Source organism: Nothobranchius furzeri, chromosome 10 (genome assembly GCF_043380555.1).
Source record: "Nothobranchius furzeri strain GRZ-AD chromosome 10, NfurGRZ-RIMD1, whole genome shotgun sequence".
Classification (NCBI taxonomy): Eukaryota; Metazoa; Chordata; class Actinopteri; order Cyprinodontiformes; family Nothobranchiidae; genus Nothobranchius; species Nothobranchius furzeri.
In genome coordinates, this window is record NC_091750.1 from 71,957,262 (window position 1) to 71,975,006 (window position 17,745).

The window sequence follows — 17,745 nt, forward strand, 5'->3', positions numbered from 1 at the left end:
GCAAAGCGGAGAGCGCGTTTCGATGCGTCAGTGAGGTGACATCACCGCAGCACAGGTGATGAGCTCCGCAGCAGCAGAGCGCTTCAGGCACAAATAAGACAGAAAGTAGAGAGCATGTGCGAACATGAACGATCGTGTGCTAATTATGGTTTTTTGGTTGCGCCATTTTGAGAATGGACCGTGAGCTGGACGCAGCAGCCTGGAGCGCACCAACGAACAGTGCTCTGCCGCTCTCTGTGCTCTCCGCTCAAACGAACCCCCGTACGCTGAGAGTCCATAAATGATGTAATATAGGCAGAAACCTTTTTTCCGGCTCTCCCTGGATGTGTAGGATATCCAGTTCCCCCATAATTCGATCCCTGCTCCTGGATGAAAAACCAGACATTGTCATCAATACAAGAACCCCCAGTTCGGACGCCCCGGACAGAGAGTGAAAAGTGAACATGTCCGGGGAAAAGAGGACGTATGGTCACCCTAAGCTTGGACCGACACTACTCCACAGCTGGTGATCTGCAAAACATTAACTACATGGTGACCCGAAGCTAACAGAGGTTTTCTAGGCATTTGTAGCAAGAAAAACGCGGTAGAGCGATGACGTAGGAGTTGTTTTACCGCGTCAGCATGTAGCTAATGTCCCACTGATCTCCGCCTGTAGAGAATGAGCTAATCTGGAAGGCTAGGGCTCCCGGTCGCAGCAGTCTGGCCCTGCTTGTAATTTAACAGTCCCAGTCCATATTAGATCTCACATTCGGCCTAGAGATGAGTCCGCGGGCGGCAAAACCCCCATCCCCACCGTTCTCCCAATGAGGAGGGCCAACTGAGGGCCGACAATTCGAAAAAATGCCAGGGCCGAATTTTGATCCCAATCCACCCCTGGCTCCAACTCACAAAAGATTCATCCATTTTCATCCCCGTCCCTCCTCTTCCACATTTAGCTTGACGTTTAAAGACTCTGGCATTCATTTGATGCAGGCTACTCTTGAGTTTATGGAAGAACTAAACGTGGAATTGGAAAAGCAACACAGAATTAACAAAATTAAGCTGACTGTGTGTCACCCCGTAGTGCAGGCTGGGAAACAGGGCTCATTCTTGTTGACTGACAGCTCCTTTTGTGGATAAGCAGCTCTGTTGGTCAATGCTCTAGGCCCTTGATTCATGCTGTAGAGGCCGGGGGAGGGGCTTAGGGGAAACATAAATTATGAGAGATTATCTTCCTTACATCAAAGAATAGGGTCAGATTGTAAAATTCAACAGGTTACTATACGTCCCTCAGCTTTTAAAGCACACTCTGCAGTTTTGTTTGCTTTTGGCACCCCCTAGTGGCCATCATTAATTCACTGTGGTTAAACCGAAAACAAAACTCATTTCCTCGCTGTGTGTTTGTCTTTTTCACACCTTAATCTAACAGGTGAAGTGTCTCCTCAGCCTTCATTAGTTTCTAGAGGAGTGATTCATCACTAAATAAAACAAATCAAATGTGATCATGATCTGAAACATGTGGGAAACGTGCTGGAAGCAGATTCCAGCTCTACTCCACACCACAGATTCCTCCACCAGCATGGACTGGACCAGCTTTGCTGTCCTTAACCGGCCTGAGGGACATTTTACCCTGTAACGACTCATTTTAGCACATACTGGTTCAAGAAAAGGATCTAAAAATAAGTAAAAGTTGCATATTGTATCTTTAATGGAAAGGTATTAAAACCAAATGAATAAAACAAAAACGGCAAGAAATATGATTTCTTTCTTCTGTGTTTTAAATATTTATGAATAATTTCTTAGTTTTGTTTTCACATTTTTCATTTTTAGGGTATTTGATGAATTTATTTGAGCTCTTGTCTGGTCAAATGTTTGTAAATGACAGATTTTATTGTACAATGTTTTACGCTGCCTCGCTGCTAAATCCTGGAATTCCTGGAATGACAGACAAAAGACAAACAGTGAGGAACACAAGTATTTGAACACCTTGCGATTTTGCATGTTCTCCCACTTAGAAATCATGGAGGGGTCTGAAATTCACATTGTAGGTGCATTCCCACTGTGAGAGACAGAAATCACATTGTGTGATTTGTAAAGAATTTCTTTGTTTTGCACTACAGCACATAAGTATTGGAACACCTGAAAAAAATCAGTGTTAATATTTGGTACAGAAGCCTTTGTTTGCAATTACAGAGATCCAACATTTCCTGTAGTTCTTGACCAGGTTTGCACATACTGCAACAGGGATTAGACCCACTCCTCCACACAGATCTTCTCTAGATCTGTCAGGTTCTGGTGCTGGTGCTGAGCAACACAGAGTCCAGCTCCCTCCAAAGATTTGATTGGATTTAGGTCTGGAGACTGGCTAGGCCACTCCAGAACCTTGATACGCTTCTTACGGAGCCACTCCTTGGTTATCCTGGCTGTGTGCTTCGTTTGGGTCATTGTCATGTTGGAAGACCCAGCCACGACCCATCTTCAATGCTCTGACTGAGGGAAGGAGGTTGTTGCTCAAAATGTCACAATACATGGCCCCATTCATCCTCTCCTTAATACAGTGCAGTCGTCCGGTCCCCTTCGCAGAAAAGCACCCCCAAAGCATGATGTTTCCACCCCCATGCTTCACAGTAGGGAAGGTGTTCTTTGGATGCAACTCCTCCTTCTTTTTCTTCCAAACACGGCGAGTGAAGTTTAGACCAAGAAGCTCTACTTTGGTCTCATCTGACCACATGACTTTCTCCCATGCCTCCTCTGGATCATCCAGATGGTCGTTGGCAAACTGCAGACGGGCCTGGACATGTGATGACTTGAGCAGGGGAACCTTTCGTGCAAAGCGTGATTTGAAACCATGACGGCATAGTGTTCTACCAACAGTGGCCTTTGAATCTGTGGTCCCAGCTCTCTTCAAGTCATTGACCGGCTCCTCCTGTGTAGTTCTGGGCTGATTCCTCACCTTTCTTATCGTCAGTGATACCCCACGAGATGAGATCTTGCATGGAGCCCCAGTCCGAGGGAGACTGACAGTTGTCTTTAGCCTCTTCCATTTTCTGACAGCTGCCCTAACAGTTGATCTATTTTCACTAAGCTGCTTGGCAAATTCCCCGTAGCCCTTTCCAGTCTTGTGGAGGTCCACGATTTTGTCTCTGGTTTCTTTTGACAGCTCCTTGGTCTTGCCCATGGTAGTAGTTGGAGTCTGACTGACTGTGGGGTGGATAGGTGTCTTTAAAGAGCTCAGACAGGTGCTACTTATTAAGATTACTAAGTGGAGTAGACTTCTTAAAGGCAGAGTAGCAGGTCTTTGAGAGCCAGAATTCTTGCTGATTGCCAGATGTGCAAATACTTATGTCCAGCAGGTCAAAACAAATCAATTCTTTACAAATCGTACAGTGTGATTTCCTGATTTTTTTTTTTTTTACATTCTGTCTCTCACAGTGGGAATGCACCTACAATGTGAGTTTCAGACCCCTCCATGATTTCTAAATGGGAGAACTTGCAAAATCGCAAGGTGTTCAAATACTTGTGTTCCTCACTGAATACAAGTAGATAAGAATAGAAAATATTTAATTACATGTATTACATATAAAATCCTGATGATGTTTGGAGTATTTTTTCTCATATGCCTAAAAATAACTGTAATCAAAGACTAAAACGTACATGACCGTTTGTACGATCATTTATTCAGCTGACTTCAGGCTGCAGCTGTGATTATTGATGTCCCTTTGCTAACAGCTGAGAGCATTTACTGGGATTTAAATGATCCTTTGAGGGGAATGCTATTCCTTCCAAACCAGTTGGGAGCGGCGCCAGCGCTCCAGCAGTGAAGGTGCACTTTCCTCTCTGGCTAATGACCATGAAGAGAAAATACCTCTCCTCAGAGTCCCGACCACTAAATCTGCAGAGAATCCTGTTTCACTCCATCGTCTCCAAACCACAGATGAAATAAAACACGGTGTTGGGACGGGTGGACTCTCACTCTGAGGTATTTTGTTTTCCCCAGGAGGTCTCGGAGCCTCTGGACCCACCTGGCTCCCAGAGCCCACTGCTCCGGTTCATATCTGTCACGGTAATGCTCCCTGCCCTGCCTCTGGGCCTTGTGGCCCCGACAGATAGAATGGGAGTCATTTATTTACACAGCCTCCATTATTATACAGTACTGGTCCAATCTCATCTACCCCAGTGCTGGAAGCTGCTCTCATCTTCCTGCCTGTGCAGAAATCCCAGCATTTCATTTGTCCAGGAATCGACTTCATCACACATCCATTTGTCTGGTTTTTCTGCTCTCACCTGCATGAATCTGGAGCTGGAACCACCAAGGTTGTAAATATCTGCATCTTTATTCACATAACGACTCATAAGAGCTTCCTTAAAGCTGCGTCTGACAGCTTCAAATGGACTCACGTCTCTACCAGGTGATAATACGAACATGGCAACAGCCAGGGAGCAGAGAGGGGAGTGGAGAAATTCAATGGGCTGTTGGCAAGGGAGCAGGAGGAGGAAGCGGAATAAGAGCCGGAGCGGGAAAAATCTGTGAGAACACGGAAAAGCGGAAAAGTGAAAGCTGGGTAAAAAAGTGACATCGTAATTGGGAGATGAAAGACTCTGCTCAGCCCTCTGGGCACCGGCTCTCAAGAATGCGTCTGATGTGTTCGCTGAACAGCAGGTTTCTGATAAGATTTTTGTCATAACTCAACAGAAATTTCACATTTTACACATTTAAGCAGGAAGAAACTCACTGATTGGTCAGGACACACACACACACACACACACACACACACACACACACACACACACACGTTTGTCTGGGTCCAGATACAAAAGAACAGGTGAGTCAAAGCAGAGAAACTTTAACACACCTAATTTGAACTAGCAGGTGATTAACGGGCTTCAGCAGAGCCTGGTGAGCAGGTGCTTATCACAGACTCAGGTGTGCTGCCCTGTGGTACACCACAACTATCATGCAGTATAGTAAACAAGATGAGTCTTTTATGCTTATTTTAGAAAAAACATATTTTTCCAGATTTTATTTGCCCCTTGATCGAGGCTTTCTATGCTTTTTCAACATAATAACCCAGAAAACACAAACCGGGTCAGAAACCAGAGTCTGATGTGTTTTCTGCCTCTGATGGTTGGAAGGAGCAGAAACAAGCAGGGATTTTCGTGCACCTATTCCCCGGAGCATCAGGACTGAAGCACTGACAGATTAATTTGAGAATCAGCTCCAGCTGGAGGACAAATGAAAGTCAGCAGCCCGACCGTAACTCCTAACAAGTTTATTTCCCCTCATCCGCTGATGATCCTTACCTTCCTCCATCACAGAGTTTGTGGGAGAACAAAAGCGGTTCGGGCCCGGCCAATCATCTGCATTACAACTCGGATCCTCTCACATGAAGTACTTTCCATGCAGCAAGTCCTTTGATGCTGTTATCTGCTGCAGCGCTGCTGCTGTAAGCATTAAAGTCTTAGTTCTTCCTGCATGAGGAGTGACTTTACTGTCCTTAACAGCACTAAAACCTTGTGAAGGAGTGGATGTGCTCAAGCGCTGTAGAAATATGATTATCAGCCACAAAATCCAGATCATTACAGATGAGTATTTATTAACCAACACTGGAAATACTCCTCATCTCCACGTTTCCTTCACCTCTTCTGTTTCATTATTATGTTTCTAAGCAGAATTTACTTTTAATTTTAGCTTCTGGTTTAAAGAGATCCCGCTAAATGTTCACCCAGCTGTTATAGAGATGAATGTATTTTATTCCCATCTGTATCCATCCATCCATCCATCCATCCATCCATCATCCATCCATCCATCCATCCATCCATCCATCATCCATCCATCCATCCATCCATCCATCATCCATCCATCCATCATCCATCCATCCATCCATCATCCATCCATCCATCCATCCATCCACCATCCATCCATCCACCATCCATCCATTTCCATCCTCTTATCTGGAGTCGGGTCGCAGGGGCAGTAGCCTAAAGCCTGATTTACGCTTCTCCGTCTGCGTCAGTGCGGAGACACACAACGCCATTATCCGTCCTTGCGTAGGGCTCCGGCAGGCATGCAAGTACGTACGGAGTCGAGCCCACTTTTTTAAACATCCGTCGAACGAGACGGATTACGCAAGCTTGTGATTGGTCAGGATGCTGCTGTTGTTTACAGCGCCGCCATTGCAAAGAGAGCCGAGGATAACTAGCGGCAGACACGGAGAAACTTGAAGAATACCTCGCGAAAAAACTCTAAAAACATGAACGTTTAATTCTCCCGTGACTGGAGGAGTGAAAAGATGCGCAGCAGGCATTTTATTTGTGGACGGAAATGACAGGAAACGTGGGTTTAGAGGTGGGGAGCGCATGAAGAGGTGGGAGAATGAGGGACAAATATGTCCGTGTTAAAAGTCTCTTATATACACAAAAAACACAATATAAACACACAATCTTGGACCGATACATGACAGGATACCACAGAACAGCGCTACGCCCTCTGTTGTCCTGCTGGGCAATTGCTTTGCAACACTCTCCAGGAGACGGAGAAGCATGAGAGCAAAACGCTTCCGTCAATCCGTGCGTGTCTGTCCCTCGTGGAGCTGACGGAGAAGCATAAACCAGGCTTAAGTCGAGAGGCCCAGACTTCCCTCTCCCCAGCCACTTGGGCCAGCTCTTCCAGAGGAATCCCAAGACGTTCCCTGGCCAGATGAGGAACATGGTCCCTCCAACATGTCCTGGGTCTCCCTTTAGGCCTCCTCCTGGTTGGATGTGCCCAGAAAACCTCACCAGGGAGGCGTCCAGGAGGCATCCTGACCAGATGCTTGAGTCACCTCAACTGGCTCTTCTCGATGTGGAGGAGCAGCGGGTCTACTCCGAGCCCCTCCCGGATGACTGAGCTTCTCACCCTATCTCTAAGGGAGAGCCCAGCCCCCCTACGGAGGAAACTCATTTTGGCCGCTTGTATCTGCGATCTTGTTCTTTCGGTCACTACCCAAAGCTCGTGACCATAGGTGAGGGTAGGAACGTAGATCGACCAGTAAATCGAGAGCTTCGCCTTCTGACTCAGCTCTCTCTTCACCACGACAGACCGGTACAACGCCCGCATCACTGCAGATGCAGCACCAATCCGCCCATCTGTGTGAAATTAATTTAATCTATTTTTCAGAGATTTTATTTCACCCATAAATGTGTGTTTTTTTTACTAGAAATTTGGCTTGCTGATTAAAATCGGCTCATTTTCAACAAGATTTCAGTCAATCTGTCACTAAAATATCAAGTTTAAACATTTTTTTTACCCATGAACTTAGGCTACCCCAAACAGCGATAAAATTTAAATATGAAATCGAACATTTGTCCCAGTGTGTATTCTTCCTGGCGATAGGGGGAACTGCATACTTAAATACATTACAACGGATGGCTGTTAGGGTCAAAAATCCCTGAGAGCACAGCCTTCAGCAAAAGGACAAGCACATCAGACTCCCTTTCATCAGTGGCAACACGGAAAAGGTAAATGTGTGGAACAACAACGTTTATGAATGGAAAAGGTTTTTATAACAAATCACTAAATGCATTTTGTCCTCACGAGCTCCCGTAGAAGGAAACATGGCGTCGCCCAGAGACTTAGACAGACCCCCATAACGGTAAAAACTACACAGTGTCTCTTAAACCCTAACCCTAACTCTTTAACTCATTCATTCATGTGTGAAAAATACCCCCCCCCCCCCCCCCCCCAAAAAAAAAAGAAAAGAAAAACTGGAAGTATCAGCCTCTAAAACCAGAGTCGGTGCATTTCACGTTGCAGAGTTTCATTTTTTATGATCTAAGATCCTATTTTTATAAACGTAAGAGAGGAAAAACAACCTCTGAGTGACGTCATTGTCACATATTTATAGAAAAGATGCCTTCTTTGTGTTGTTTTGCCCATTTTACAATGAGTTTCTACTTCCACCAGCCAAATGTCACATGATATAATATTAAAGTTCATATTCTCACATAAGTGCTTAAGAAGACGTCCCATCCTGCTGCTGGTTTGTCATTTTTCTAGAGACAGCCTGAAAACGTGTTTACTGTCTCTTTCCTGTGGAGCCTCCTGACTCGTGTTATAATCCCCCCGCCCCACACACACACACACACACACACACACACACACACACACACACACACACACACACACACACACACACACACACCACCCTGCTGACACGGCGCTCAAACCAAATCCTACATGGATATCTTCTCTTACAGTGAAACACACCCAGCGTGGAGGCAGCGTTACGTCAGAGGAACGGATGAATCCCGACGCTTCCGTGATAATCCTCACACCTTGGAACAGGACAGGATGTGAGGGCAGCTTTAAGAGGAAAGGTAGACACCATAAAACCAGAAAACATGCTTGGGTTAACTGTTCACTGGGAATTAGCTCCTTTTATCTGTTTCTAATAAACATATGAATAATTTCCCGATCTAATTAATTACTTATTTAATTCAAACAAGCCTCTTTCTTCTGTTTGAGAGTGATGAACACCAGAGCTGCTGATTGGACGCTCCCACAATAGTGAATAATGACATCATTAAAACAGGATAGCTAATCAATCATCTGATAACCCCCACCCCCCAGCTGCATGACTAAATGCTGTAATAAAATAAACAATCCTAACATGCTTTGAATTCATTAATAAACAATGTATTTGTTGACATTTAAATGATGTGAGACGTAGAAAATCAAGTGGAGCTAAAACGGATGATAAAACACGATGAAGGACTGATGAGGAGATGATGATGATAATGTAGGAACTAATCAAACTTGGGAGACAAATGCTCTTATTGATCTGCGTCATCCTCAACAGGAAGTCATGAAAGCTACAAACCTAACTGAAAGAGTAGCTTGATATTCCTTTAGGCCTGGGGTCTCATTTATCAAACATTGCGTAGAATCCGTACTAAAACCATACTTAAGCTCAGCAAAAAAAAGTACTTACGCCAAGCAGGTTTGTGATCTATCAAACATGGAGTACGCACACCTGCACGCAATCTCCGCTTCATGAATCAAAGACTAACAGAATGTTTCTCAGCTGCATTTTAATCACATCCCACCCTCACCACGCCCACTTACTGCCATAAATGGTCAATGCAAAGTGCCTTGTGGATCTCATGCATATACATAAACCGGCTGTTGCAGCGCTCCGCCAATGACGATGGCGACCGTAGATCAAGGCAGATCAAGGAAGCACAATTTCACAAGCAGAAGTTGAGGTACCTGTGGGTGAGGTGGAGAAATGAAAGGAAGTGCTTTTGCAAAACAAATAAGAGAAAATCCACGGAGTGGCACAGCGTTGCTGAAGCCGTCAATGTTGTGAATTCTTCAGAGAGATCTGTGGCGGATATAAAAAAAATGGTCTAATCGGGATTCAATCCCCAGACTCTCGGGTGAAATTCACACACGCTAACCAGTCACAGAGACCTCCCTTGTCCAAGTAAATGATAAATGACCCGCACTTTTATAGCGCCTCTCAGAGTAAGGACTCCAAAGCGCTTTACAATACAGTGTATCATTCCAACACATTCTCTCACCCAAAGCGTCTAAATATGACGCGTGTGACCAAGCCTCAATGTGTGACGATTTGGGACGCCCCAGCGCGTCAGGAGACCGCGATCAGGGACACTCTGGGACACGTGGCTCCGCTGGCATCAGTGTTTGACACCCGCGGTCACACAGACATTATTAGACTATTTAACCTTCCCCTCACCCCAATCCTGACCTTAAGGTCAGTAACTGTGACCTTAAGGTTAGGATTGGGGTGAGGGGAAGGTTAAGTAGTTCACAAGTCGTTCTAATGTCCGTCTCACCACCGGCGTCGGATACCGATGCTCTGGGACGGTGCGTCATCAGTGTGTCACTGACCGTCGTCTCCTGACGCGCTGGGGCATCCCGAATCGTCACATATAGAGGCTTGGTCACACGCGTCATATTTTCACACTAACAGAGGTGAGGCTGCCAAGCACAGGCACCACCGGGCCAGTAGCTGGGGCACATTATCAATCGGGTTACAGTGACAGGACACACACACTGTCACAGACGCATGACATTCTGTCTCAATCTGTCCCCCTGCTGATATTCTGCATTCCGTATTCTGCGCTTCAGGGTGTGTGTGCGAGCGCGTGCTCGTGTGTGTGTGTGCGTGTGGGGGGTCTTGTTCTGTGTGAAAACGAAGCAGTACAAGTGATGATGCTGCAGGATTTCATAATTTTATCCTTCTCAGCAGCAGCACTGCAGGTGCTCTCCATGTCCAACATGTGCGTAAGCCAGGTCCTTAGTCAACTTAAAGTTGCGCACATTTTTCCGCTAAGTTTTCTTTCATAAATCCCAAAGTTTGCGTGGAAAGTTGCTTACGCAGTTTTCCGACCCCGTTTTGTGCGTAAGCAAGCTTGATAAATGAGGCCCCAGAGCATTTAGCATTGTTAGCTCAACGTTAGCCTCTAGCTTTCTTTTCCTGATTTTAGAGTGAAACCAAAAGATGACGCGGCTTGTCATGGGTAGAAGAGATAGCTTCTGGGTCGCTCCTGTTTACTGCCTTAGGGGAGGTAGGGGGAGTCTGGCTCCCCGGAAATGTGGATGTGCTGCCCAGAAGTTCTCAACTGTCACACCTAGGGGGAGCCCGAAACAAGATCCACCCTTTAACGGAGGCGATCAGACAGACGGGCATTCAGGAATCTTCAGCCTTTTTGAGGAAAACAAAAACAGGATTACGCGACATAAAGATGCAGTGTAACTCCTGATTATTCTCTAAATGTGGTTTTATAATTCTCACATCTTCACTCAGCTGTTCCTAAGCTGCAGCCAATCAATGTGCAGCGCTCCGGGCAACATTTCCTTCCTGATGGGCGACGTGAGCGGTGTGTGTGTGTGTGTGTGTGTGTGTGTGTGTGTGTGTGTGTGTGTGTGTGTGTGTGTGATTTTCTTATGCCATGCTTGTTCAGAACTTTTATCCTCCGTAATCAGCTCTCTCTGGAAACCACAAAACTCCTTTAATTAGAGCCCAGGACTTTATTTCCCTCCCTCAGTCTTTTAATTTATTATCTTAGAAAAGCTTCAGGTCAGAACGAGCTCCTTTCGGAGGAAAGTGATTTCAGCAGGAGCACCTGTGCAGGTCAGGAGCGGCAGCTTGCAGGTGCTGGTGTTATGGCTGCAGGCGAGAGGCCGTGTGTGTGTGTGTGTGTGTGTGTGTGTGTGTGTGTGTGTGTGTGTGTGTGTGTGTGTGTGTGTGTGTGTGTGTGTGTGTGTGTGTGTGTGTGTGTGTGTGTGTGTGTGTGTGTGTGGCAGCAATCAGGGCTCCTGCTTCGGAGCGACTCCCCTGCAGTGGAGAGAGCTGATGCATCGAGCCATCTGGAGGAGTGTTTGCCCTTTAGAGAAGAGGAGGTGAAGCTTCTGGAAGGATCTTTAAACACCTTCAGACCTTCAGTAATTACAACCTGCTCCCAGGTCTGCCGTGTCATATACCATCTATTATTGTATAGCATTATGAGTTTGTTCCTTTAGGTGCATGTTGCTTTTTTACCGTTTAAAACTGAACTTTAGTTTGTCTCCGAATGAAATTCCTGAATAAAACCAACTTTTAGTTAGCTCCCAGAACAGCCTCAGTTCAGAGAAATAGTTCATGTCCTTCAGAGCTCAGTCTGAGTGTCTGTTTTCTCGTTTATGCTTTTATCTAAAGGGACTCACATGTAGCCAAACACGCATGATTGCAGACCGAGTCAGCACAGAGCTCTAATAAGAGTTCCCGTGCACTCGTCGTAAGCCACAGTTCATCTTTGTTCTTTGATAGAAGTCACCAGGACTTGAGATGCTTCAGTGAAACTTCCGTTTTACTCAGATGTAAAACGTTTAGGACTCGATTGTTGGCCTGAGGTTGCATCAAAAGGGATTAAATAAGCTCTGCTATAAAAACCACACACTTCCTTAAAGGGCAGAATCCCTTTGAGTGTTTTTGTCCTCCGTGTCCTCCGTTTAGCAGAGAACAAAAGAAGCTCTTCAGCTCTCCACGGATTATTTTTAAGGGGGGAAAAACTGGAGAATTGTGGTCAGTCTGCTGCAGAGCTGAAAGGATGGCTGAGTCACGGCGGTGGCGAAGAGAAATCCAGCTTGTTCCAGAGCTGGGACAATGTGGATGCTCATCCAGACCTCGATGTGTCTGATAGCATGTGACAGGAAGCCGCCGAATGGCAGCAAACACAGAGCTATTCACTCTAGAGCCTGACACTCCACATCAGCGCCAAAACCAGGACGATCGCTGACAGGCCACGGGGATAGAAGCCACTGCTTCAGTCCCTCTATCATCACCCGCCTTCTGATGCTAAACACAACAAATCCCAAAAGAGTCCGGAACTCGAGTCCAAGAACAGACTCACTTTTGTCATCCAGCAGATGACGAACAAAAAATGAAAAACTGCATCTCCAGCTGAGACCGACTGAGAGAGGAGAGAGAACATCCTTACAGTAGACCTGACTGGCCCAAGCGCCCGTGGACACCTGTCACCATGGTTACAAAGTGAACTGAAGGACCCATCGTGGTACTCTCACACCAGAGGTGTGACACTGTGGCATCATCAAGTCATCTCCATGTCATGTTTTTGTTCTGCTCAGTAACTGGACAGGGTTAATTCACTGTGCTGATTGAAATCACCTGGTTTAATTGCTGAGCAGAACAAAAACATGACATGGAGATGACTTGATGATGCCACAATGTCACACCTCTGTCTCACACACTCGCTGGAATCAACGATGGTCTGATGAGTCTAATCAGCTCCTCTAGTGTGTTCAGAACTGCTTGTTTCCTTATCTAAGCCTGAATGGTGTCAGGAAGTAGTCTGGATCAACGCTACGACTGATTAATGTCTGATCCAAGATGGCCGCCACAGCCAGATGACCATGGACGACAGGAAATGGCTACAACTCTCTGCGAGAAAAAGGTTTGTCAGGATTAAAAGAGTAATTTTAAAGTTTCTTCAGCGCTAACACGTGAGGACTAGGTGGAATCAGAAGCATCAGCATCCTCCCTGAGACCCAAAGATGTCCTCAGATGGACACCGTCCAGCTGGTTTCTTTTCCTGTGAAAAATACTCTTCATTTTTACTGAACTCAACTAAAGAACAGACCTATCGGCATTAAGAGGTTGAAGCGCTGCCCCGCCTGATTCCATGATAACCTTTTGCCTTATCAAATCCTCTTTTGTATCTTTCACAGCGGCGTTCCTACGGTCGGACAACTAAGAGCCAGCTGCTCGTTAGGGAAAACAGCCATCCTCTCCACAGGTGAATACGACCGCCAGTCACATGGTCGATATTTGCTCAGACACAGGATCTCTGGTCAACAATCAGAGGAGCTTTAAACATAAAGTCACCTGATAAAACACCAAATATCGAGGCTTGTTTATGTGTTTTAAAATATCTCTAAAAAGGATCCTGACCCCCCCCCCCCCCCCCAGTGGAGTGGCCCTTTTTGAACCCAGACTGGTATAGGTCAAGCAGACAGTTTTGTGAGAGGTATTCTGTGATCTGCAGGTGACCTGATGGTGGAGGGAGCGGCGGGGGCCTCATATCTGTGGTTTGCCTCGGGCTCCAGAGCTACTAGATCCTCCCCTGTAAACAAAAGCAGCACGAGCACATCCACCAGCGACATCACAGCTGGAGACGGGAATCCAGGTTTATTAGTTTCCAATCCGGTCTTCAGCCAGGGGCGGCGTTAGGCCCGGCTACTTGGGCTGAAGCCCTGGATGTTTAATGAAAAGCCCTGGATCTAAATCGCGGAAGTAACATGCAGTACCAAAGTCCAACAGAGAGGGAGCAGCTGGCAGTAGTTTGTATACAGCCTGCCTGAGCCTCCACCAACGAAGAAGAAGCCCTTCAGCAGCTGGCTTCTTCTGCAGTCTCTGCCTGAAACGCATGAGTGAAGATGGACATAAGGACGTTTTTTAGACAAAAAGTACAACGACAGAACCCCAGCTTTGATGAGACTGGTGTTGACTCAGGTTTGTGAGTCTTATTTGAAAATATTTGTTGTGCTGCTGGTTTGCCTAAAGTTAGCTTATCAGGTAAAGTTGTTGGAGAAAGAAAGGGAATATTTACTATCATCTCACACTAAACACTAACAGGAACAATACTCTGCCCTGAATATGCTTAATATGTAGCTTCAGATTAAAATTATGTGGTACAAGACATATATGATGTCGACTAGTGCGTGTCACGTGTGTGCGCGTGTGCGTGTGTGTGTGCGTGCGTGTATGCGCGCGTGCGTGTGTGTGTGCGTGCGTGCGTGCACGCGTGCGTGTGTGTGTTAAGCCCCGGATCTTCTTCAGTCCTAAATCCGCCCCTGTCTTCAGCTGAGAACTTCTGCTTCGGCTCGATACGGCCGTGCTGTTGTGCACTCACAGACGTTCACCGGGGGCCCTTTTCCAGAGCCAGATGCACACAGCCAATCAGTCGTCGGCTTCCAGAGATGGAAATCAAATAATGAATAAATTTTACATCCTGACTCATTTAATTTTTTTCCAGCGGCTCAGGGAAGACGGAGTCATTTCCTCTATTCTGTAAAAGACATGATTTCACACAAACACAAATAATGGCAGCAGAAGTGGAACGTTTCCTCACAGCAGACTCACAGGAACAAATTAGCGGCTCACTGAGACCTAACCGGCGTTTCCACACACCGTATAAAACATAATCATGTACAACAGCAGCTTATTTAGCAGCTCAAACATGCCAGAACCTTCTGACAGCACGCTGGTGCAGATATCTAAACACAGGTACGGAGAGCAAAGATGTGTTTTTATAGCAAAACATCACAGAGCATTTTGTCCTTTTTGCTCCTGAAATCAAGCAGAATGACAGGCTGGAGATGGAAACGCTTTGAGCAGAACGAACGGAGGAAAACCGACGAAGGGCAGCCTTCATCATCGGGTTTAAACTGGAAAAATCCCCGTGTCGGAGGGAGTTTTCATTTTCCTGGAAGTTGGAACGTTTTTATCGGATATGGGTTTTTATTTTTAACAGAAATTCTTGGATTTAGACGAGTTTAATGAGGCTACAACTTGTTTTTTTAATAAAAAGCCAAAACAATTCAGTTGTCTTCGTCTTCGTCTTCGTCTTCCTCCGCTTATCCGGGTCCGGGTCGCGGGGGCAGCATCCCAATTAGGGAGCTCCAGGCCGTCCTCTCCCCGGCCTTGTCCACCAGCTCCTCCGGCAGGACCCCAAGGCGTTCCCGGACCAGATTGGAGATGTAACCTCTCCAACGTGTCCTGGGTGGACCCGGGGGCCTTCTGCCAGCAGGACATGCCCGAAACACCTCCCCGGGGAGGCGTCCAGGAGGCATCCTGACCAGATGCCCAAACCAACTCAACAGGCTCCTTTCGATCCGGAGGAGCAGCGGTTCTACTCCGAGTCCCTCCCGAATGTCCGAGCTCCTCACCCTATCTCTAAGGCTGAGCCCGGCCACCCTACGGAGGAAACTCATTTCGGCCGCTTGTATCCGCGATCTCGTTCTTTCGGTCATTACCCAAAGCTCATGACCATAGGTGAGGATTGGGACGTAGATCGACCGGTAAATCGAGAGCCTGGCTTTCTGGCTCAGCTCCCTCTTCCCCACGACAGATCGGCTCAGCGTCCGCATCACTGCAGACGCCGAACCAATCCGCCTGTCGATCTCCCGATCCCTCCTACTCTCACTCGTGAACAAGACCCCGAGATACTTAAACTCCTCCACTTGAGGTAGGACCTCTCCCCCGACTCGGAGGTGGCAAGCCACCCTTTTCCGGTCGAGAACCATGGTCTCAGATTTGGAGGTGCTGATCCTCATCCCAGCCGCTTCACATTCGGCCGCGAACCTACCCAGCAAGAGCTGAAGGTCAGAGCTGGATGAAGCTAGGAGGACCACATCATCCGCAAAAAGCAGAGACGAGATTCTCCTGCCACCAAACTCGACACACTCCACACCACGGCTGCGTCTAGAAATTCTGTCCATAAAAGTGATGAACAGAACCGGTGACAAAGGGCAGCCCTGGCGGAGTCCAACCCTCACTGGGAACAGGTCCGACTTACTACCGGCTATGCGGAACAAACTCACGCTCCTCTGGTAAAGGGACTGAATGGCCCTTAACAGAAAGCCACCCACCCCATACTCCTGGAGCGTCCCCCACAGGGTGCCCCTGGGGACACGGTCATAAGCCTTCTCCAAATCCACAAAGCACATGTGGATTGGTTGGGCAAACTCCCATGCCCCCTCCATCACCCTTGCAAGGGTATAGAGCTGGTCCACAGTTCCACGGCCAGGACGAAAACCACATTGCTCCTCCTCTATCTGAGATTCAACTATCGATCGGACCCTCCTCTCCAGTACCTTGGCGTAGACCTTTCCAGGGAGGCTGAGGAGTGTGATCCCCCTATAGTTGGAACACACCCTCAGGTCACCCTTCTTAAAGATGGGGACCACCACCCCGGTCTGCCACTCCCTAGGAACTGCCCCCGATGACCACGCAATGTTGTAGAGACGTGTCAACCATGACAGCCCTACAACATCCATAGCCTTGAGATACCCAGGACGAACCTCATCCGCCCCCGGGGCTCCGCCGCTGTGTAGTTGTTTGACTACCTCAGCAACTTCTGCCCCCGAGATCGGACAGTCCATCCCCAGGCCTCCCAGCTCTGGTTCCTCCTCGGAATGCACATTGGTGGGATTGAGGAGCTCCTCAAAGTATTCCTTCCACCGTCCGACTATAGCCTCAGTTGACGTCAGCAGCTCCCCATCCCCACTGTAAACAGTGTGAGCGAGTTGCTGCCTTCCTCTCCTGAGGCGCCGGACAGTTTGCCAGAACCTCTTTGGAGCCGATCGATAGTCTTTCTCCATGGCCTCACCAAACTCCTCCCACGCCCGAGATTTTGCCTCGGCAACTGCCACTGCTGCACCCCGCTTGGCTATCCGGTACCTGTCTGCTGCCTCCGGAGACCCACAGACCAGCCACGCCCTGTAGGCCTCCTTCTTCAGCCTGACGGCTCCCCGAACCTCTGGTGTCCACCAGCGGGTACGGGGGTTGCCACCACGACTGGCACCGACCACCTTACGACCACAGCTAGCAACAGCCGCCTCGACAATCGCAGAGTGGAACAAGGCCCACTCGGACTCAATGTCCCCCACTGCTCTCGGGACGTGGTCAAAGCTCTGCCGGAGGTGGGAGTTGAAGACCGTCTTGACAGGTTCTTCTGCCAGGCGTTCCCAGCAGACCCTCACTATGCGTTTGGGTCTGCCAGGTCTACGCGGCATGTTCCCTTGCCATCTGATCCAACTCACCACCAGGTGGTGATCAGTTGACAGCTCCGCCCCTCTCTTCACTCGGGTGTCCAAAACATACGGCCGCAGGTCAGATGATACGACTACAAAATCTATCATCGACCTGTGACCTAGGCTGCCCTGGTACCAAGTGTACCGGTGGGCATCCTTATGTTCGAACATGGTGTTCGTTATGGCCAAACTGCGGCTTGCACAGAAGTCCAATAACAAAACACCGCTCGAGTTCAGATTAGGTGGGCCGTTCCTCCCAATCACACCCCTCCAGGTCAAGCTGTCATTGCCCACGTGAGCATTGAAGTCCCCCAGCAGGACAATGGAGTCCCCTGATGGAGCACTATCTAGCACTCGTCCCAGGGACTCCAAAAAGGGTGGGTACTCTGAACTGATATTTTGCCTATAAGCACAAACAACAGTCAGGACCCGTTCCCCGACCCGAAGGC

General features: G+C 47.7%; 1 protein-coding gene across 1 annotated transcript in view; it reads right to left on the reverse strand.

Moving 5' to 3' along the window:
* Positions 1–17,745, reverse strand: part of sgcd (sarcoglycan, delta (dystrophin-associated glycoprotein)) — a 381,774-nt gene that overhangs the window by 349,616 nt on the left and 14,413 nt on the right. The window lies entirely within an intron of this gene.